General features: G+C 38.7%; 1 long non-coding RNA gene across 1 annotated transcript; it reads right to left on the bottom strand.

Moving 5' to 3' along the window:
- Positions 1-1,097: 1,097 nt before the first annotated feature.
- LOC124268224 lies at positions 1,098-24,785 on the bottom strand. Its single transcript, XR_006896243.1, has 2 exons — positions 24,720-24,785; positions 1,098-1,267 (listed from the first exon to the last, which is right to left on the bottom strand). It is a non-coding gene; the product is annotated as an uncharacterized LOC124268224 (long non-coding RNA).

Here is a 24,785-nt window from a genome sequence, read left to right as displayed (position 1 = left end):
TCCGCGTTGCGGCAGGGGACAATTATGTATATCCAGATAATAATCTACTCTTGTCGAATATCATGAAATTTGAAATGGTACCTTTGAGATAAAAAGTATTTCTAGCATTATAAACTGATCTATTTGTAACTTCCACAGAGGCGGCGAATCAAACGACGTGGTTTAACTTGCAGAATTTTTTACGTATTCTTTTCCAGATGAAACTTGACTTGCCCGTGGAAGTGTTTGTGATGCGCATCAAAGGCGAGGCACAATACACTGACCTTCCAGCAAACACCGCTTCCTATCACTATTGGATAGGGGGCGGTGGGGGAGCCTAGTGGTTATAACGTCCACTCCTCACGCCGAACACCCTGGTTCGATTCCCCACATGGGTACATGGTGTGAAGCCAATGTCCTCCGACATGGTATTGCTGGAATATAAGCGGCGTAAAACCATACTCACTCACTCACTCTCTCACTATTTGATAGTAGTTAGTGCACATGCATCTGTGACATAATTGGAATCTTACAATGCTGTTAGCTTATTCACTTCTGATAATAGGGCGGTAGGGTAGCCTAGTCGTTAAAGCGTTCGCTCGTCACGCCGAAGGCCAGGGTTCGATTCTACACTTGGGTATATTGTTAAATTGTATATTGTTATACTGACCTTCAAGTCATGCTTGATATCCACTGGTACCAAATTGTCTTCAAATCTTCATGTTTTGTCAGTCATGTTGACTTCATAGGACAGGGTCACAAAGGGAGACAACTCATTTCAGCAGTAATCTCACACAACTAATTATGCTTCGATAACTGGGAAGGAACTTCAAGGTGCCAACTGTAATGTAGTTTTATTCACTTTAAGAGAAAGTGATAATTTGGAAACATTGTTTTCGGAAGAAAGTAAAGCCTAAGGTGTGTAAAAAAGCAGAGAAACAAATGTCCAAATTTTTTTAACGAAAAATTAAATTCTGTGAACATAATGCAATGGAATAATATGTGAAGCCTATTTCTGGTGATATTCTCCGTGATATTGCTGGAATGTTGCTCACAGCGACGTAAAACCATACTCACTCACTCACACAAACCGGAGATCAAAATGACAAGGGACAAGAGACAATAAGTGTATTTAATAAGCTGGGAGTACAGAGGAGTCGAATGTATCAGGCAAGAGACTGATGAACTCTGGAGGGCCGGAACACACTGGCGGCATGTCGGCAACAAGCCCCGCTGTAATCAGCTGACCTGTCTGGTCAGGGCATATCAGTGGGCCTCCTGCATCGCCCTGAAACAGATGATGTTACAATGTATATGTTGGATGAGTCAGCGCGGTAGTGAGCCTGCTATAGCAGGGGCGGTTGGGTAGCCTAGTGGTTAAAGCTTTCGCTCCTCAGGCCAAACTCCCGAGTTTCCATTACTCACACGGGTACAATGTGTGAACATACAATGAGATACCAGGATGTTTCCGAAAAGTAACTGAACGTTTGTCAAAAGTTTATCCCTCAATTTAATTAGTAATTATGTTGTATTATGAAGGTGACATGTTGTTTTTGGCTGAGTTTCCGTCGGCGTCGGCGTTCCCATTGTTTCCGGAACATAACTCTAAAGCTACTTGAACAATCTTCACCAAATTTGTAGATGTGCCTTTTGGAGGTTTGAGTTTTTTTTCAATTTCATTTTTTCTGTTTTCATGGCAACAATTTGGACTTTGTCTTTTTGAAGGATAAAGTACGTTTACTGAGCAAAATTCTGAAACTAATTGACCCATCTTCACCATATTTGCTATACTGCCCCTCCATATCATGTAGATGTGCCTTTTGGGAGTTTGAACTTTTCTTTCAATTATATTTTTTTTTGTTTCAGTGGCAACAAATTTGGGCTTGGTTTTATTGAAGGGTAGGGTTTGTGTTCGGAGCATAACTCTAAAACCACTTCATCCATCTTCACAAAATTTTGTGTACTTAATACCAATTATTAGTAAGCTTAGAAGCATCAACCATATACATGTACTACTATAAAACACCATGAACTATCAATAATATGTATTTTCATACTTAGAGATTTTGAAATTGAAGGAATTAAATTAATTGTTTGGAGTCTCAACGTTGTATTGGGGAAAGGGGGAGTAAGAACACTTTCTAGTTACGTTTACTTTTATTCTAACTGACCAACCACCATATAGCTGGAATATTTCTAAACTCACTCACTAAAACTCTAACTGACCACCTTTAAAGTTGCCTGTTGTATTAATATAGAGTATGCTTCCAGAGGTTTGGCTAGCGGGCGAGGGGTGGACTGGGTTGGGGAATATGAAACAGGGAGCGTAGGGTGGAGAGTGCAGGGGTGGAGAGTGCAGGGGTGGAGAGCGGAGGTATGATAGTAGACGGGGAAACAATCCTAGAAACAGTTGACAACAGTTGTCTTTGTTGTTTAAAACCGCATGCGGCAATATTCCAGCAATATGGCGGCAGTCTGTAAGTAATCGAGTCTTGACCTGACAATTCAGTTAAGACATGCATGATAACATGTGTCAACTAAGTCAGCGAGTCTGACCACCCGATCCCGCCAGTCGCTTCTTATGACAAGCATGGGTTGCTGAAGACCAATTCTAACCCGATCTTCACAGGTCACCAATAGTTAAATCATTGCAAACAATATAATTACAAACAGTAATTTTGCTTTTACAATCCCTTGCACAGTTTTTGAAACTATACAAGCCAGTTATATATATAGCTACCATATGCCCGAAATATATAGTGTTAAGAGGGTGTTTTTTGGGTTGTAATTTATAATTATATCATGGATTAACTGATAATTATTATGGGCCACAATGTTTAAAGTTTTGAGTGTGGGTTTTGGCTCGCATCTCGCATCATATATGTTCAATGGTAATAGTATTTTTAACGGTACGCCTTTATTTGATAGCTCTTTAGAGTTGCCACCCTTGGCTGGCTTTATTTTGTTTTGACTTCCGGGTCTTGTCACGTCGTGTGTTCCACATGGTTCCATGGCGTTCTGAGAGAATAATGATGGAGCCTAGCTTTGCTAGAATGCTCAAGAACTGTGTAAGAGCTATATAAAGGCTGGTTGTTGTGCGACTTTTCACATGACTGGATTTATACACATCTGTCTGCCATCGTCAAGCTGACCTACATTCAAGACTGGCCGTGCTTGCCTATTCGTCTTCTCCAACCTTCAATCAGTATATCTGCTATCACTGTAAATGTCAAGACTCTGGTGAGTTAATATCTAATATTTGTGACCCAATATTTTAGATTTGTGACTCAACTGCCTTGTACTGGATATCTGTGTTGTCATTCATTGTGGCTTGCTCATTGTTTATTCAATATCCGAGGTTTTCTGAAAGCAAGCCCTCTCGTTTAGAAGCCCATGTATTCGGATTTTTTTTCTAAATAGAGTTCCATGGGCTTCTATTTAATTCAAACGTGTGTCAAATGAGAGTATCTGATGTGACGTTAAATATTTACTCACTCACCCACTCACATGAGAGTAGCCTCCCCTTTCTACAATACAAATAGTCCATGTTATTTCTTCCTATATTTGACATGACGAACATATCTGTTTACGCTGTTGAAAGTGTTATTCGTGATTTTCACGTTTATAGAACATTTGGGACACCTGAACGTGATGTTCTAAATTATGCCGATCGTTACGCTGTAACCGTAAAACGTGGTCATCTCATAGTTGGACATGCACCTAAAGCACAGAGCCAAGTGTTTAACTACTTTCTAAAGAGAGGTGGCGATCTGCCTATACAGGTGATAAATAAGGACTTATTTACCTCAAGGTGGTCTTGAAATACAAGTGTTATACATATTCACTGGCGTTACTAGTGACGTTGAAAAACTGTCTCGTATTTTGCCTGTTGTCTCATCTTTAGTCAGTATGTTCAAGCGGAGGTCTTACACTATCAAAGAAAAACTTGATGTTGTGAAAGAAGGTAAAGCTTGAGTATGGGGGTAATCTGACCTCTGCATCAAGGGGTCTGGCAATTGATAGGAAACGGCTTAGAGAATTGTCTAAAAACGACTCAAAATTTGTGGAGTCGGCACAGTCGCCAAAGAGATTTCTTGGCGCAGCACTCCCTGAACTGGAACAATGTCTGTATGCGTGGTTCAAGGAACAGAGAAAGGAGAAAATGATCGTAAACTACAAGAGAATCGGTAACAAGCTCTCCGACTTGAACGTGAACTTGAACTTGGCACCAGTTCGATTAGTTTTAGTGACAACAGGATCTACAATTTCTGTCAATGACACAACATTAAAAGCAGACATCAGGGTCAGCAAGACAACCGAGATCATGTTGTTATCAAGACAATCATACAGGATCACCTTCGCGGCGTAGAACAGCTTACGTTGGGTTACGATGCTGCTCATATCCTCAACATGGATGACTGACTGACTGACTGAGTTTGGTTTTACGCCGCTTTTAGCAATATTCCAGCAACATCACGGCGGGGGATCAACATGGATGAAACGCCATGCTATATAGACATGACGACAGGAACAATGATGGATTTAATTGGCAACAAAAACGTCGATGCTGTCCATACTGGCAATGATAAGCATCGGTTTACAACTGTACTATATATTAGAGTTTGTATGCGTTCCGTTTCATTGCATAGTTATTGCAATATTCGTGAAAGTAATATTAAAAAGATTTCCTTCACTTGTTGCCTTATGACATTTTAGTCCATATGATTATCACTGTAAAAAAAATATTCGAATAGAAGCCCATGTTTCCGAATATAAGCCCGGGCTTCTATTTGATGTCAAAGTCCACTTGTCGAAAACCCTATCTTCTGTATAGAAGCCCTGGGTTTGCTATCGGAAAACCCCAATATTATTGAATATTTTAGACTTGTCTGTGTTTTATTTTGCTGGCTCAAAGGGCACGGCAAATTATTAACCGTAACAATAGGTAGTCAGCCCACTCTTACCATCGGCACCATGACAGATCAACTGTGTGTAACAGGAGTATTACACGAGCAAAAGGTACAAGGGACCTTATATCAACTATTGGTTGATAAAGGTTTTTGTAACTGTGGGGTGGACAGGTAATACTTTCAATTGTAAACGCAAGTATAAACGGTTTCTCACCTGTTCCTGTCCTTCCTGGAATTTCGGCCACCTTATTGCCGTTAAAGTCATTGACAGCAACGGTGAATGTTCTGAAATGAATAAATGACCAGATGATTTCACAAACTGAGTTCCTTCTCTACGTTTTGTCATCATATTTTACAAGATTGTTGGTGAGTGTGCACTGAATATAAGTCACATGTGAACCGATGTGGTCCAGTACATCCCAAACACATCACGACGCGACCCCATCCTCCATTCTTACAGGGCATGGTGGAGTAAACTCACTCACTCACTCAGAAACGCCACATTCAGCAATACAACAGTGATACGGCGGAGGTCTGTAAATAATTGAGGTCAACAGCATGAGCATCGACCTACACAATTTGGACACGATGACATGTGTCAACCAAGTCAACGACCTTGACCACCCGATCCTGTTAGTCGCCTCTGACGACAATCATCAGTTTCTGAAGACCAATTTTAACCCGGATCTTAACGGGTCTAATATCAACAGGAACTAATGTAACCAGATGCTACTCTGGCTGTAGTAACTACACGTTCTCTGGAATCGCAGCCAGCTGTGCAACACAGAAGTCGGAAGTGAAGACGGTGTCGGTGGAGACTAAGACAGCAGAACAAATTTGCAGAGGATAACTACCGGGAACTTCAACGTTGATACTGACAAATCCTGGTGCGTCCTGGCATGATGTTGCTTGAGTTCCACCTAATATCCTTGTGATTGTCAAGAAGTTAGTGTAGGCACATCCTGGATTAGTCATGAGGGGAATACTATCATTGTATTTCTGTTTGTTGGAAAAACAATGACTGGATGTTGAATGGAGTGGATTAATGTCGTACTTACATAGTAGCTTTTCTTCAAGGGGTCATGGACGGCTCAGTGCTCAGTCATTTTGACGCGTCAGAAACCTGTAATAGTGGGTTCGTATCCCAGTTCGCTCAGATTGGCTGTGGTGCTGACAAACTTAAAAATACCCTTTTGGGCTGCACCAAAGTGGCAAACGTGTGAAACCTACATCATTTAGGTCTTTCCTTCCACAATAAGCATACATACGGTATATGACTGGAATACTGTTTAAAGCCACAAAAAGTTCATCTAACTCACTCACTCACGAGTACGAACTTGTCACAGGGGCAGCTGTTGTTGCATTCGTGACCAACTCGTGTTATTCCAGGACAAGCCGAATAGCGACTCGTGTCCCTCTGGAAGGATTTCATATTGGCGCATTAACATAGGAACTACTTTTAACCTGAACGATAACTCTATTCTGTTTGCTTCCAATGGTAGTTTATATCACCAAAGTAGTCGTACATTGTATTAGTCAAGAATTAAAACTCCTTGAAACAACTAAAAGGAGGAAAGAAAACTATTTGTTAAAGACATATTCAAACTTAAATTTACCAGCTGTTCACCTTATATTTCCAATTTACATGTCTAAATAGGATTTAATGGGTTTCTTTTATTGAATACGCAAATAAAATAATCTTTTTTAAGATACATTAAATCCCAAAGCAGATACTTAAAGGTGATCTTAAAAGTATTTGTCAAACTGAATATTCGTGAAACCTTGCTGCCATACCCTTGTTCAATATTAAAACGAATACGCTGAAATATATATGAATGATACCCAAAACGTCAGGCTAATATATCCCCAGAGTTGATTAGTTATATTTAGATATATTATTGCTTTGAAACTCGTAACGATTAATAATGATCTAGAACATGCCCACAAAATTGTCAGAAATAAACTCAACTGGACCCATGAGAGCCGTTGTGTAAACAAACGCACGTGCTTGGATTTGAATCTCTCACTTTCTATGGCATTATCCTTACTTAAAGCTACACACGAACCAAAACAATTATGTTAGCTACGTTCCTTGTACTTTTAATATGACGATTAATATTTTCAACATTTGTTAAACAATGACATAATGCGATTTTTTATAAAAGCTCCACAATCATTATGCGCGTCTCTCGATTGGTTTGTCGTATTTTCGCACATAACAAGCATCGAGACGGGGACGAGTCTTCTTAGAGTTTAGTTTGGCTTCTCCGTTGTTGTTGCCTCCTCTGTTGTCGTTGCCTCCTCTGTTGTCGTTGGCTCCTCTGTTGTCGCTGCCTCCTCTGTTGTCGTTGCCTCCTCTGTTGTCTTTGCCTCCTCTGTTGTTGTTGCCTCCTCTGTTGTCGTTGCCTCCTCTGTTGTCTTTGGCTCCTCTGTTGTCTTTGGCTCCTCTGTTGTCATTTGGCTCCTCTGTTGTCTGTTGTTGTTGGCTCCTCTGTTGTCTGTGGCTCCTCTGTAGTCTTTGGCTCCTCTGTTGTCATTGCCTCCTCTGTTGTCTGTTGTCTGTGGCTCCTCTGTTGTCTGTGGCTCCTCTGTTGTCTGTGGCTCCTCTGTTGTCTGTGGCTCCTCTGTTGTCTGTGGCTCCTCTGTTGTCTTTGGCTCCTCTGTTGTCGTTGCCTCCTCTGTTGTCTGTTGTCTGTGGCTCCTCTGTTGTCTGTGGCTCCTCTGTTGTTGTTGCCTCCTCTGTTGTCATTGCCTCCTCTGTTGTCTTTGGCTCCTCTGTTGTCTTTGCCTCCTCTGTTGTCGTTGTCGTTGCCTCCTCTGTTGTCTTTGCCTCCTCTGTTGTCGTTGCCTCCTCTGTTGTCTTTGGCTCCTCTGTTGTCATTGGCTCCTCAGTTGTCGTTGGCACCTCAGTTGTTATCTCTTCCGTTCTCTTCTCTGGTACAATTGGTATCATTACACATTGCTGAAGGCGGCGTAAAACCAAACTCACTCACTCACTCTAATTGGTTGATAACGTTACCCTTAGCTGAAAGGTCATGGCCGGGAAGGCTAAAATCGCGACGATTCTCGTTTGAATGAGTGTAGCGTTCGCGGTACTTGCAATGCAATGTTATGGCTGAAAGAACATAGCGCAGCTCACACAATTTACAAGGAAAACAGGCCAATATATCGTCAAGAAATGGACCAGATCATTTCTCAAAATAAAATTCTTGGGAGAAAGTGTCACTCGTGTCCACCAAACTTATCGAGCAAGAACAGGCAATAGAGACTCTCACCAACAAGCTAGACAGAAGCCAACAGTACTCGAGAGGGAATGATATCAGAATCTCAGGGTTGTGTGAGTCCGAGAATGAGGACACTGACAAGTTGGTGCTAGACATGGCTTGGTATCCCTGCTGGTATGGTTGTAGTCATGGTTGCAGTAGTTACTGTGAAAGATTTTGAATAAATATCGGCATAAAGGCAGGTACAATTGACTGAAAGTTCCAAAAGAGAACAATAGCAATTTTCGATTTTTACTTCATGATCATTTTCTTACACTTCACCGCTATCTTGAACGTATTTTAGTCACATTTGAAATGCTTAATATATGACAATCGATATCAAATAGAAAACTACAGAAATAAACTATAAAACTAAACCTAAACACCTGATAAAGGCGTTTCTGATGCAGCTATGTGAACGTCGTGGCCTGAAGGGCCGTCGACATGTGCATTGACTTGTTTGAAACCCACTATTGTGACACCTAGTTTCTTATCTGGACCAGCGGCGGTGGGATAGCCTAGTGGGTAAAGCTTCGCTCGTCACGCCGAAGGCCCGGGTTTGATTCCCCACATGGGTACAATGTGGAGAAACTACAGAACTTCAGTCAACAGTCAATCCCCAGCAGTTTCTCTTTAGCTTTCAACAACCCTTGATGAACCGTGTTATGATATCTTATTCCCCATATATGTGGGATTCTTTCCTGAGACATGATAAAAGAGACCAATAATATAAAGTGATCGACTACTAATTGTGGAATTGTGACGACATAATATTAGCAATTTCAGTCCTTTGACCAAATGCATGTCGAAAAGCATGTCCAAATGCACTGATCCGAATGATAAATCTTTCCATTATAGTTTTGTATTTACATGAATATGATGATATAAATCAGACACCTTTTAATTGAGACTATTTTGTTTTTAAAATGATGATTTTAAAATTTATGGACCTTTATGTCAGTGGTTTTATACAATGGCCTCACTGTTTAATATGGCATATACCTGGTTCCCATGCTTGACTATGGCATAAAGTTAAAATGTTAAAATTCCTTATTCCTTTTGCAATGCGATCCAATCAAACTCCCGAACAATGGCTTGTAAATTTACAATATTTGTCACTTAATTCCAACTGGTGTAAAATGGTAAATAATGTATGTTAATAAGAAGAACGTTATCATATCAACACACTAATGACATGATGACATCATGAAGGATTTATAGTGAACTTTACACTTCCAAGTCAACATATTTGTCTCGAAGTACCCTGTACTGTCGCTTCCAGTCAGTGTTGAAAATCACAGCATTGGAAATGGAGGGGTGGTGGGTGGGAGGGAAGGGAGGGTTTTTGATACTTTGAAACTTTGAGTGATGGGAGTTTAAAAATGACTTTGTTCAGGAAATAGTCAAACTACTCCAACCAAGATTTTATTGAAATGTCCCCCGTCACTATCAAATATCCATATCGAACACCAGACACATTACACCCATAAGGAAAATGGTATTATTGAACACCAGATGTTGAGACCAATTGATACATGTGTCATAAACAATCATTGCTGAAACATAACAGCAATGCTAGAAAATAATAGCAATTCACGGATGGGCGTTAAAAGCAAAACCGCTGTAAAAAGTGATTCAATCACTGAAAATCAGCGTCAACGCTACAAAAAGTAAAGTAGTGACATCACGATGGTGGTCGGACGTGTCACGGGGAGCTGACTCCAATCAGCTGCGCTTTTATGGTGTAGGAATTAACTCTTACAGCAAAGTCTTCAAATATATATTCAAAATGGTTCCAAGTGCATCATATGTGAAATCTGGAAGAAGATGAGTTGTAGTTTGGACGATAAATGTTGGATTGACTGAATGTAAATAATCCGTGAAAGTCGTGGTTCCCGCCATCAACACGTGTATGAGTTGCTAACTCCTTGTTTTCTTGTGCTTTGTGATGTGCATATACATGTAATTCAATTTGTTTTCATGGACATATCAGGGGTTATCACAACGTCAGAGAGTGAGTACATACGATTTTCATTGTATTTGACATTAGCACATAGTATATGGAGAAATTTATCTCAAGTACTCCTCTCACAACAAAACGTCACAGAGACGAAGTGTTCATATCACCCGACTCGGAGGTAGATTTTGACTTGAAACGTCAGTCAATGTTTGGATATTTCTAACACTTCTACTATGGTGAGAGCCGAAAGTTCTGATGTGTCTGTTAATAGCCCCACCTCTGATTTGCTTATTTCTAGAGTGGTTAAAGCTTTGAAAAACACTGAAGTTCTGAAGTCGCTGAGGCGATAAGGCCAATATATCGTCAAGAAATGGACGAGATCATTTCTCAAAATAAAATTCTTGAAGAGAAAGTGTCACTCATGTCCACCAAACTTATCGAGCAAGAACAGGCAATAGAGACTCTCACCAACAAGCTAGACAGAAGCCAACAGTACTCGAGAGGGAATAATATCAGAATCTCAGGGTTGTGTGAGTCCGAGAATGAGGACACTGACAAGTTGGTGCTAGACATGGCTAAGTCTATTGGGGTTAATCTCAACCCTGGTGACATCGATGTTAGTCATCGTATTCCCAAACGACATACCACTCCACAGGACAACTAATTACATATAACTGCCCGATTCGTTAGCAACGCCTCGAAACGTGCTGTCCTCAAGTCGAGATCAAAACTTAAATCCGTTAAAACCCCTGGAGCCCGTAGAGTCTTCACCAATGAAGATCTTACCGGACCCCGAGCAGCGTTAGCTCGAAGGGCCCGCCAACTTGTCTCGGAAAAGAAAGTTGAGGCATCATGGGTAACCAGTGGGGTCATCCTCATCAAGATGCTGAACGGGACGGTGAGAAAAGTCACCAACAACACTCACTTCGATGAAGTGTGCGAGTCCACTAAACTCAAGATGGTGATTAGTCTGAGTCAAGTGTGCGAGTCCACTTAACTCAAGATGGTGATTAGTCTGAGTCAAGTGTGCGAGTCCACTAAACTCAAGATGGTGATTAGTCTGAGTCAAGTGTGCGAGTCCACTAAACTCAAGATGGTGATTAGTCTGAGTCAAGAAAAAACACACTATTACAATAATGAGGTAAATTGCTTGAGATACAGATACTCATAATGCCTTTGCATGATCTCACGAACTGTCGATAGTCATCACGACTCTATGCTTCATATATGTCAAGGTCAGTACAACTGTACATTATAAGTTGTTCACTGGTCACGAGGCGGGCATGGGTTGATGTACCCTCGATGTTTGTTTATGTTAAACAAACATCGAGGGTAATATCAACCCATGGGCCCCGAGGGACCAGTGAACAACGTATTTATCTTACCGAATACCTTAATGTTAATTTTGAACTGTTTGAAGCACGGGTACAGATATTTTTGTGGTCATCGCTAGATTTTGCTGACAAGCAAAACAGATTTATAGAGTTATCTCCCTTACATCGATTTGCATTCGCAAAACATCGGTAATTTCCGTACATCATACGTGATTCAATGTTATTCGAGGTAAAGAATTACTACCACAAAGTACCAAATGAGTTGCCATTGACAGCGGTGTACATTGAAATGTTACTCGTTTGTAAGCGGGGTACATTGAAAATAATAGAAGAGCGCTCAGCCAATCAGAAGCGACATTTATGTGTGAGGTAAGATAATAAACTGTGTTGTTTACAGTGACATTGCGCTTTTGTAGAACTTCACATGTGATATGAATGAACACTATGAACCTCATGAAACATGTTGATGCTCGATTTAGATATATACACAAGAATAAAAATGGTGATTTCCAAAAATTTCTCATTTGGAAATATCATATTTCCAAAAATTTCCGAAATTTGGAAACATGATATTTCCAAGGCTTGGAAATGTTTGGAAATTTAGGAAGGATTTTACCACTACTTCTTTCAGTTTCTCCTTTTCCCAAGGATCCCCATGAGTGTATAGACTGTGTATTCGTCCTCCTACGCGATCACCTAGGAACCAATTTCTCTGAGCGAGTGTGTTTTAATTGTGTGAATTGTGTTGAAGATGAATGTCATGTTTTATTGGATTGCCTTATTTACACTGATGTCAGGGAAGTTCTTCTAGCTGAATGTGGTAGTATTTGTGATAATTTTAATCTTTTGATCGCCTGTGATAAAGTCAGTTTTATATTGTCTAACCCAGATATTGTATTTTTATCGGCCAAAACCTGCAAGTTTATTTTAGAAAGAAGAAGGGGTATTTTATATAATATTGTGTGAAACACTTTATATATTTTACTGTATATACTGTTTTTAACTGTTTATGTGTCTCTCGTAACCCTATATGGGTGGCTCGTCAATGAATTTATGTATAATAATTTATTTTTATGTTGCATTGCACGAGGTGAGACCTAAATAAACTATCTGTCTGTCTGTTTATATATTAGTATAACCAGGGAGACTATAAAACGTTGTAGATTATCCCTGGTATAACTTCATTCATCTGCATCCTTGTTGTTCTAAGTGTCAAAAATTGATATTGACTGTTATATTTGCCCTTGGTATGGCTAGCATTTTCAAAAATACCCTTTTAAGTGTATTTTTTTACTTATTATCCACAGAAGCGCACAATAGTTTTTGACCTGTCACGGTTTGCATAAACACAAATTACATAGACCTACGTTACATCATGGATTAAATAAAAGTTTACCGGACCCACTGACTGACTGGACAGGGTTTATTACATGCCATAAAAGTGAACCCTTGCCAGGGAATAATAGGCTTATTATAGTAGTATTGGTACCCTCTAATTAACACCTGTCACAAGGGATGGACCGTTTGGGTGGTTTATCATTGCGTAATGAACAGTCAACAGACCATGAAATGTTGCTTTAAGACTGTAGGCGAACTGGAATGTAGGCGGAGAGAGAACAACCCGTTTGGGTTTGTGGTCAGAAACGGTGTTATGCAGTTGGTGTATTCACGAAATATCATGAACTTGTTAATAGATAATTGGTTATGTTGTCCACACACGGGCGGACTGAGGCAAAAACAACCCAAATGAATTCCTTCTTAAAAACTTCATAGTGTAACTAATTACTTTGGTCATTTACAATGAAAGGTGACTAAATGTTTAATGCATTATTCATTTTAGATCACGTTAAATAATTTCAAGAGAAATCACTACACAAGTTCATATCACCAGGGATACTCTACAACTTATATAGTCTCCCTGATATCACAGATGATTCCAGAGACAAATAGTTCATGAGATTCTTGTTTTAATTTTAATTCTAGATTAAAGCATTAAATTCCAAAATAAGCAAGTCAATCTGTCCTCTACTGCTCAGGAATTATTACCACTTACATGACAATAGTTTGAGAAGGTGTCGACTCAGGAAGCCGACCTTTCGATTTTTATAAGGCTCAGGACGTTGACAAGGGGTACGCTTTGAAGTTTGGGTGTTATTTTAGCAAATGGCTAATCTCATGTGACGTGTTATGACAAGCTGGTGGTTGATGGAAGTGAACACATCGCACACGGAAGCAGACCGTGTAAAAACATGATTAAAACAATCATATGATGAACACATTTAAAAGGGCACTGATCCAGAGCAATTTTCGCGAGTACCCGGATGATATCCCAGTATTTTCGACTGGTTCATGACCTTTGCTGCGCCACCCGCATGCCCAATTGATAGTATAGGTATAGATTGGTCAACAAAAATGAAATGTTTTTTACTCGATAATAATTCCATCTTCATTGTTATTATAACAAATGAAAACATTTTGAAGTTTAATCATCTGCCAGAGGTAAAGAACGTCAGGACTGAAAAAAACGAAGTCAATGTATGTCTTTATATTTTGTCTTATAATCCTAATTATTTTATTGCCATATTTGTATGCATTTTGAAACTTAATAAAAAACATACGATCTGCTTATACTTATATTGTATTTATAACATGACAGTAGTATAAGTTTTAAAGAATGCCAACATGAATCATATTTCCCACACGCCCTAGGTATGACCTAGTGTATGTTGTCTGTCTCATTATGTTACACGGCGAAAACAATTGATTCTGTTGAATGCTACCACAAATGAATAAAAACAAAATACAAATATTAGAAATAAAACAGACTAAAGTCTGCAACAATATCAGCCTATTACCTTGTTCGAGGAATGTATCCATCAATATCCACATAGGTTTTGTCCCGATTTTGACAGTGAAATTTCTCACTTCTGTAATTGATCTAGCCAGTTATCCCAATTTTGACAGTGAACTTTGGTACACTTTTCAGCTCTTCTCGTGTCCGTTTTTTGATATTACTGGTAAGGATATAGGAACCAATAGAGCTTTGGTCTGGATGTGTATGCTGTTGGTCCCCTCTTCTGACAACAGTCCCATCTGCTGTTGTAGTGACTGGGGCTGTTTTCAGCCACTGACATCTCCATATCATGGTACCATTCCTGTTTGCAGATCGTCTCAGATACCTATATCCATCCAGCAACAATTCTCCACCTGGTCTTCTGCCATCTAAAGTTGTACCTTTCTCAGCCATGATGAAATACGATAAGAAAATGTGATGTATATGTGGGCATATATACTTTGCAAGTAATTGGTAAAGCTACTTCTCCCATCCTGCTCATGACGTAACCTTTTTTTAAATATTGCATTCATACATCTCAATGGATAATGCTGCATCTCGCATCCTTTTCTCTCAGTTGATTGTGGCATTAGTGTTCAAGAATGTTACTTGTTCTGTACTTCTCTCAGGTGATTGCATTTACATAACTACCCTTAATTGGTGCAGCTTGTTATCCCAGGTTTGACAGCGAAACTTCACGCCTTAACAAATCAGTGACCAGGACGCTGTCAAAAATGGGACACTACCTCCACATAAAGGAACAATATGCCATTCATCTGCAGCTGACAAAGAATCCTGTCCAAAGTCAAGTATCTTTTAACAGTCTAATATGCGAAAAAGGGATACATCACTTCAGTTTTTTCACATTGGTGTATAATCTCATTGGTCATCCAAGATCGCACACATGGCAACTAATTGCATGATGTCCACCATTCTTTAAAAAAGTAATTTAATTAGCCAATAATGAGCAATCAATCCACTTGTGTCTTTCTTGGCTTGGTCATCTCACATAACATGTAATACATTTGTCACATCAGACCTTCAGAATGTCCCGCTGTTTGGGTTGAAGAATTTTTGTCAAGGTGGCCAGAAGCCCAGTCCCTGTGTCCGTCACGGTCGAGGGAGCAGATACCGAACAGCTTGCAGTTTGGTTGGTAATTAGACTGTTGGCGAGAAACATTAAAAGCTCTGGATCAGTTCCCCTCTTATTACATGGGGATATACAATGAGAAGAAGCATGAAAGTGTACATTCGATTTCGAAATGGCTAATGCTCAACTTGAACATAAGTATATTCCTACACCTCGTTGGTGCAATATGCCGAAGGCCAAAGACAACCCACGAAGAAAAAATACCGATACCTGGAACGTTGTCTTAAAGAACTGAGAAACCAGTTTCAAAATGGAATGTTAACTGTTAGACAGTTTGCTGATTCAGCGTCTCTTCTTTCACATCTTTATATATTTATAATGTACTTATAAATGTGTATGTATATTTAAAATTTTGTAATATTTTGTAACATTTCGTAATATGATGTAATATAACTATTTATAATTTCTGTAAAATGTAGCATGTTGTAACATGATTAAATAAATCCGTCCATATAGTCTCCCATTACCACTCGTGGCTTACGCCTTCTATGTATTTTATGTGTTTTATATTTCAATGTATATATACTAAGTGAACTGAGACTGAAATAAAACACTATCTCTATTCATATATGGTATAATAATCTGCCCTCGTGCAGTTGTCAACGTCTCCCTTCGTATCTACAGTCAGTGACACTCACCGCTAGATGCTAACGGTAAACGCGCTGCGAATGTTGTAAAGCACGTGAGTGCGTGGTATGCACGAGCAGTGTGTCCGTGCTCAACATGCTATGTAACGGTTCTGTCTACTACAGACAGGCAACTCCAACTTACAATAGATCGTGCATACAGGCTAACGGTGAGCTTCCTCCAAAGATCCCCTTTGTACTGATTTGATTTGTATGTATACTATGATTTTGCTTGCTTGGTTTCTCATTTCATTAAAATGATGTGCATGCACATACGAATACACATTTGTTGGCATCTCTAACCAGGTGTAATCTTGAATATGAATACATGCATAAAACATTGTGCAACGTATACATGACTGTAAGTATTGTACGTGTGTGTAGTATATGTGTGATTTGCTTGTATCATAGCACACAAGCATTATGTGCAGCGTAAGTAGCATAGCACACATGCACTAATGTTGTGGAGGGTGTATGTAGCATACTTTCTTGCATTTGTGTGAAGTATGTTTGGAATATGTGTGTAGTGTGTGTACAAGTAAGCATACGTGCACTATAATGTGTGTTGTATGTGTGGAATATGTGTGTAGTATGTGTACAAGTAAACATACATGCACTGTAATGTGTGTTGTATGTGTGGAATATGTGTGTAGTATGTGTTCAACTAAGCATACATGCACTGTAATGTGTGTTGTATGTGTATGTGCAATAGTGTGTATGTAATATATGTAGTGTTGTATGTGTGTATGTGTAGAACTGTTACAAGCATACATGCACTGTAATGTGTGTTGTATGTGTGGAATATGTGTGTAGTATGTGTACAAGTAAGCATACATGCACTGTAATGTGTGTTGTATGTGTGGAATATGTGTGTAGTATGTGTACAAGTAAACATACATGCACTGTAATGTGTGTTGTATGTGTGGAATATGTGTGTAGTATGTGTAAGAAAGCATACATGCACTGTAAATGTGTGTTGTATGTGGAATATGTGTGTGTATGTACAAGTAAACATATATGTGTGTAGTAGTGTGTGTTCAAGTAAACATACATGCACTGTAATCTGTGTTGTATGTGTGGAATATGTGTGTAGTATGTGTACAAGTAAACATACATGCACTGTAATGTGTGTTGTATGTGTGGAACATGTGTGTAGTGTGTGTACAAGTAAACATACATGCACTGTAATGTGTGTTGTATGTGTAGAATATGTGTGTAGTATGTGTAGAACTAAGCATACATGCACTGTAATCTGTGTTGTATGTGTAGAATATGTGTGTAGTATGTGTTCAACTAAGCATACATGCACTGTAATCTGTGTTGTATGTGTGGAATATGTGTGTAGTATGTGTACAAGTAAGCATACATGCACTGTAATGTGTGTTGTATGTGTGGAATATGTGTGTAGTATGTGTACAAGTAAGCATACATGCACTGTAATGTGTGTTGTATGTGTGGAATATGTGTGTAGTTTGTGTTCAACTAGGTATACATGCACTGTAATGTGTGTTGTATGTGTGGAATATGTGTGTAGTATGTGTACAACTAAACATACATGCACTGTAATGTGTGTTGTGTGTGTAGAATATGTGTGTAGTATGTGTTCAACTAGGTATACATGCACTGTAATCTGTGTTGTATGTGTGGAATATGTGTGTAGTATGTGTTCAACTAAGCATACATGCACTGTAATCTGTGTTGTATGTGTAGAATATGTGTGTAGTATGTGTTCAACTAGGCTATATACGCACTGTAATCTGTGTTGTATGTGTGAATATGTGTGTAGTATGTGTTCAACTAAGCATACATGCACTGTAATCCTGTGTTGTATGTATAGAATATGTGTAGTATGTGTACAACTAAGCATACATGCACTGTAATCTGTGCTTGTATGTGTGGAATATGTGTGCGGTATGTGTACAACCAAGCATACATGCACTATGTAATCTGTGTTGTATTAGTGTGGAATATGTGTGTAGTATGTGTGGTTCAACTTAGCATACATGCACTGTAATCTGTGTTGGCATATTATTGGAATATGTGTAGTAGTATGTGGTTCAACTAGGCATACATGCACCTGTAATCTGTGTTGTATGTGTGTAGAATATGTGTGTAGTATGTGTACAACCAAACATACATGCACTGTAATCTGTGTTGTATGTGTAGAATATGTGTGTAAGTATGTGTTCAAAGCAAGCATACATGCACTGTAATCTGTGTTGTATGTGTAGAATATGTGTGTAGTATGTGTACAGAACAAAGCATACATGCACCGTAATCTGTGTATGTGTTCTGTATTGAATATGTGTGTAGTATGTGAGATGTGTAACAACCAAAGCATTACGCACTGTAATCTGTGTTGTATGTGTAGAATATGTGTATAGTATGTGTGTGTGTACAACTAAGCATAACATGCACTGTAATCTGTGTTGTATGTGTGTGGAATATGTGTGTGGTATGTGTATTACAACTAAACATACATGCACTGTAATCTGTGTTGTATGTGTGGAATATGTGCGTAGTATGTGTTCAACTAAGCATACATACACTGTAATCTGTGTTGTATGTGTAGAATATGTGTGTAGTATGTGTACAACTAAGCATACATGCACTGTAATCTGTGTTGTATGTGTGTAGAATATGTGTGTAGTATGTGTACAACTAAGCATACATGCACTGTAATGTGTGTTGTATGTGTGGAATGTGTGTGTAGTATGTGTACAACTAGGTATACATGCACTGTAATCTGTGTTGTATGTGTGGAATATGTGTGTTGTGTTATGTGTACAACTAAGCATACTCTGCACTGTAATGTGTGTTGTGTATGTGTGGATGTATGTGTGTAGTATGTGTTCAACTAGGTATGCATGCACTGTAATGTGTGTTTAACCAATATGTGTGAATATGTGTGTAGCATGTGTTCAACCAAACATACATCGCACCTGTGTAATGTGTGTTGTATGTGTAGAATGTGTGTGTAGTATGTGTACAACTAGCTATACATGCACTGTAATCTGTGTTGTATGTGTGGAATGTGTGTGTAGTATATGTGTTCAACTAGGTATACATGCACTGTAATCCGTGGTGTATGTGTGGAATATGTGTGTAGTATTATGTTCAACCAGGTGATGCATGCACTGTAATCTGTGTTGTATGTGTGGAATATGTGTGTATTAGTATGTGTACAACTAAGTATACATGCACTGTAATGTGTGTTGTATGTGTGGAATATGTGTGTAGTATGTGTACAACTAGGTATACATGCACTGTAATGTGTGTTGTATGTGTAGAATATGTGTGTAGTATGTGTTCAACTAAGCATACATGCACTGTAATGTGTGTTGTATGTGTAGAATATGTGTGTGTGTTAGTATGTGTTCAACTGTAGGTATACATGCACTGTAATCTGTGTTGTATGTGTGGAATATGTGTGTAGTATGTGTACAACTAAGCATACATGCACTGTAATGTGTGTTGTATGTGTGGAATATGTGTGTAGTATGTGTTCAACTAGGTATACATGCACTGTAATGTGTGTTGTATGTGTAGAATATGTGTGTAGTATGTGTACAACTAAGCATACATGCACTGTAATGTGTGTTGTATGTGTAGAATATGTGTGTAGTATGTGTACAACTAAGCATACATGCACTGTAATGTGTGTTGTATGTGTGGAATATGTGTGTAGTATGTGTAGAACTAAGCATACATGCACTGTAATGTGTGTGATGTACGTGTAGAATATGTGTGTAGTATGTGTGTAGAACTAAGCATACATGCACTGTAATCTGTGTTGTATGTGTGGAATATGTGTGTAGTATGTGTAGAACTAAGCATACATGCACTGTGTTATGTGTGTTGTATGTGTGGAATATGTGTGTGAGTGTGTGTACAACTAAGCTATACTTGCACTGTAATGTGTGTTGTATGTGTATTAGAATATGTGTGTAGTATGTGTACTACTAAAGCATACATGCACTGTAATCCGTGTTGTATGTGTAGAATATGTGTGTAGTATGTGTAGAACTAAGCATACATGCACTGTTATGTGTGTTGTATGTGTGGAATATGTGTGTAGTATGTGTAGAACTAAGCATACATGCACTGTTATGTGTGTTGTATGTGTGGAATATGTGTGTAGTATGTGTAGAAGTAAGCATAGTTGGACTATAATGTGTGTTGTATGTGTGCAGAAGATACATGTATGTTCCGTGTGTATAAATGTTTTGTAATACCTTTATAATATGTATATATCTGGTATATATCTGCGTGTGTATGCATGTATAAGTGCGTGTGTTTGGTCACTTGTGTATGGTTTGGTGTAAATATGTATGGATACAACGGCGGGCGTATGCGTATGAATATGTATGTATATATTGTGTAGATATTAAGCATGCAAGCTTGAAATTGCCAATCTGTAGAGTCTCCCTTGTTTCAAATTCTTGGGTTGTTCCTCCTATAAAAGCGCATTTTGCTTTTTTGTATTTTATCTAGGTTTACCATTGTTATGGTCTACTTAAGTTTCCTATCCTTTTTTTCTTTTTTCAGTTTGTTTTCAGTGTTTCATTTTAAAATCACATGTTACACAAACGAGTATTTTACTTTTAGTTTAGTTTGTGTGTATCTAACTATATCCACGTAAACCCAATTACAATAAACGTATTACAATATAGTATTAGCAGTACTTTAGTTCATACATTTTAAGAGTTTGTGTGTATCTAACTCCATTTACTTCACCTACCTTACCCTTAACTGAAAACAGTGTCACTCAAAAGTGTGTTTTTCACTCCTAAAAACAGATCTGCTCACTTTTTTATGCATTAGTGTAGAGTTAATATAGCACAAAACCAAAAGTAAAGCAAAACGGGCAGATTCTGACTAATGCATTAAACCTCTACAGAATCACAAAACATACACTCACCAGAACAGATTTGAAGTTGTGCACAGGCATCGACAGCACAACATTCTTCAAGCCGACAGTAAACTGGAAAATGTGAATGTTGAGTTGAGTATTCAACCTTGCTTGAGCAGTATTTCGTTGTTTATTGCAGAAAATATAACGGATCGTTCACGTTCTTTTTACAAAAAGACTATAGTTCTGATATGAGAATGGTTATATATAGGTCAGTCCTTGAATCCTGAAATACGATCATCGCATCATGGGACAACTCTGGGAGACAAAACGTGATAAGTGAACTCCACCCCACCACAACTAAAAACAACCCCAAAATAAACATACTTGCGCGACCTGAATAGGCAATTCAGACAAAGAGAAGCAGTTTTCGGGTGCCTTAAATCCTAAGGCGGGCCCATATGTCCCCGATCACTGAATCAGACACAGGCAATTAGCCTGTAAGATGCTAGATCTATTCTTCACACGATTAGAGGCAAGAGGATTGTTTTGATTTAAAACACTCACGTCCACCACCTAGACAGAAGACAGGTACAGCTGCGGTTGTCGTCGTTGGTACTGTCGTGGTTGTAGTAGGTGGTGTGAAGCATTGTGAACAAAAATCGGCATACAGAGTACATCGGACTGAAAGTTTCAAAAGAAAAACAATATCAATTTTGATTGTAAATTCATGATCATTTTCTTACACTTCACCCCTATCTTATCCTATTTTTGTCCCACTTGAAATATTTAATATATGCCAATAGATGTCAAATAGCTATATTAGTAATAAACTATAAAACTAAACACCAGATTAAGATGTTTCTGGGATTTCATTGCAAACATTTTGTTTTGAAATACATGATGCACCTACATGGACGTCGTGGCCTGAAGTGCCGTCGACATGTGCACTGAGTTGTTTAAAACTTACTATTGCGGCACCTACTTCCTAATCTGGACCAGGGACGGTGGGGTTGTCGTGTGGGTAAAGCGTTCGCTTATCACGCCGAAGGTCCGAGTTCGATTCCCTACATAGGTACAATGCGGAAAGCCATTTCTGGTGTTCCTCGCTGTGATATTGCAGGAATATTGCTGAAAGCGGAGTAAAACTAAACTGACTCACTCACTAATCTGGACCTGACAGAGCATTCGGAATGCATTCAATTCCAGCAAACACGTGTGCATAGCTCTGTGAAGACTTAACGGCCACCCGTGAAGATCATTAGCAACCTGTGCTTGTCGTATGGGTTCATTATGTGAAGCCCATTTCTATTGTCACCCGCCATTATATTGAGCAGCCTGAAGTTAGCAGTGGGTTCGTTTTTCGTTATTCATTTTTTGGAATAACGAATAACCACCTATTCTCACGAAATGTGCACCATTTGTAATGTTACGTGTCTCCGCTTTAAAACAAACTTTGTTAGTGATTTCACCTGTTCATTTCTTGTTTATATTAGGCGACAGGCTTGGTACTACTAGGTATCCGAGACGTAGAAATTGTTAATGATCTGTTATTCCTGTGTGTGACTCAGGGTAAACGTTAGTCAAAATCACCAAAATGTGCATGTCTCCAATGATAGTATAACATTTTGAGTGAACATTTCAAAGTAAATAGTCATGTAGTGTGAACAAAACAGATTACATTTTCGACATAAGGTATTGTCCCTTTCGTCCATACCCAGAAAGCCAGAACATATCTTCACATGGTTTATTTGTTTTCGGATTTATGTTTAATATGATGTCTCCCAAAATGCGTTATGTACGTTACCCCATGAAAATGACCACATAATTATTACGTAAATTACATGTATTCCTTAAATAGTATTTCTTATTTACAGTTTTATGTGGGGACAATCCAATATCGATCTCATAGCCACTAAATTTCAGCCGATTTCTCACTATGATGCTTCACAGGTTTAAAGTTGTAGAGAATTTTAGGATGTAATCTACGTGACCACCATAAGACAAAAACTGTACATCCAATGTCACCAAAAGGGTTTTAAAATGAATGGACCAATTCAGTCGTAATAAGTAAGTGAGGGAGATGCTCTTTCTTTACACCGGAGAGCGGAAGGTCACGGGTTCGATCCCCGACGCGTCATACCAAAAGACGTTAAAATATGGTACTTGTTGGTCCCTGCCTGGCGATCGGCATTAATGGGTACAAGGACTTGTCAGCTCGGAGTCAGTATAATGTGTCTGAGTGGGGTATCCATGCTTCACTGCGGCATGGTATCACGTCTGTGTCATACCAAAATTTACGTTATGTAATCTGCGTGACCTCATTTCCAAAGGAGCATCATCTTTTTCACGGATCGCACACAATAGTTACGTACCTTTGGCACTGACCGTGCACTGGTTCCAGAAGTAATATTGACGCAGTCATACAAGCGCCAAAAACACATGGCATGACGGACATTTTGTTCAGTTGCGGGATTGAAATGTGCAAGAGCAGAACCTGAGTAGAACTGATCACACATTATCAGGGCTACTCAGGTAAGACAGTTTTATGGATCTAAAGTTATGTCATGAACTCTTCTAAACGTTAAATGATTATTTACTTTTAATTGGCTTATCATTGTTGCTATTCTACATCAAACTAAACAGGTAACGTGATTACAGATTGGATGAATTTTCACTGTGCTAATGTACTGTCTGTACTTTAAATAATGAATGAAACGAAGAACAGTTATTTTGTTTTGTATCTTTTAATGTAACTCTGTGTAATAGAATAGCAACATTTCACCATTATTTTGCCTAAATTTCTATATAGATACGGTAATGTTACGGTAACTTAGATGACAAGATGGTATTCAAGTATAATGGCCATATTGTGTTGTTTTGTCACAATATAATACAGATAAAACTTATGTGAAATATATTTCAAGTAACACTTTGTTTACAAAAAAACTGTAAAGTAAGTTTGATGATCAATTTATGCAAATTAATTTAGCCAATCCTGGGTACCCAATCATGACTGGCGATCATCGTGTTCTCGTTGACATCTGACTTTTCATAGTTTGAATTTTGTGAACAATAAATGATGTTCTAACACTAAAATGACTTATCATTTAAAAAAGGGAATTTAATTTTTTATCATTTCCAGTTATCAGTTGGTGCACATTTCGTGAGAAAAGGTGAACGTGCAAGCAGCAGGTTCGTTATATGAGCAGCGAAAAACGAATCCGCGGGGATTTAGGCATCGAATACTTGTTATTCTTAGTCTGCATAGTCGGCGCTAGTTATCTTGTATCTTATATTTCATATTTGATAGAACTGGAATGACCGAACGAACCCGTAAGTTATTCCTTATTCGAAAAACAAATAACGAATAACGAACCCGCTGCTAGCACGTTATTTGTTATTCGAAAAACAAATAACGAATAACGAACCCGCTGCTAGCACGTTATTCGTTATTCGAAAAACAAATACTAGTAACGAATAACGAACCCGCTCCTAGCACGTTATTCGTTATTCGAAAAACAAATAACGAATAACGAACCCGCTGCTAGCACGTTATTCGTCAACTTCAGGCTGCTGTGATATTGCTGGAATATTGCTAAAAATTGCGTAAAACTCACTCACTTACTATGCGTGTCGTAAGAGGCGACTAACAGGAAGGATCAGGTGGTCAGACCCGCTGACTTGGTTGACACGTCATCGTTTCCCTAAATGTGTTACGTAAATCACTGAATTGTCTGGTTCACCGCCCTGATATAGTTGGAATATGGTTGAGTGTGACGTAAAACAACAAACTAACAAACAAAACTTACAGATTGCACAGTATGGGGAGTCTGGAAGCTCACACGAACAGTCAACACCGTTGCATGTGGATGGAT

The sequence above is a fragment of the Haliotis rubra genome, unplaced genomic scaffold (genome assembly GCF_003918875.1).
Source record: "Haliotis rubra isolate DU_JTF1 unplaced genomic scaffold, ASM391887v1 Scf137, whole genome shotgun sequence".
Classification (NCBI taxonomy): domain Eukaryota; kingdom Metazoa; phylum Mollusca; class Gastropoda; order Lepetellida; family Haliotidae; genus Haliotis; species Haliotis rubra.
This window is presented reverse-complemented; position numbering and strand designations above follow the sequence as displayed.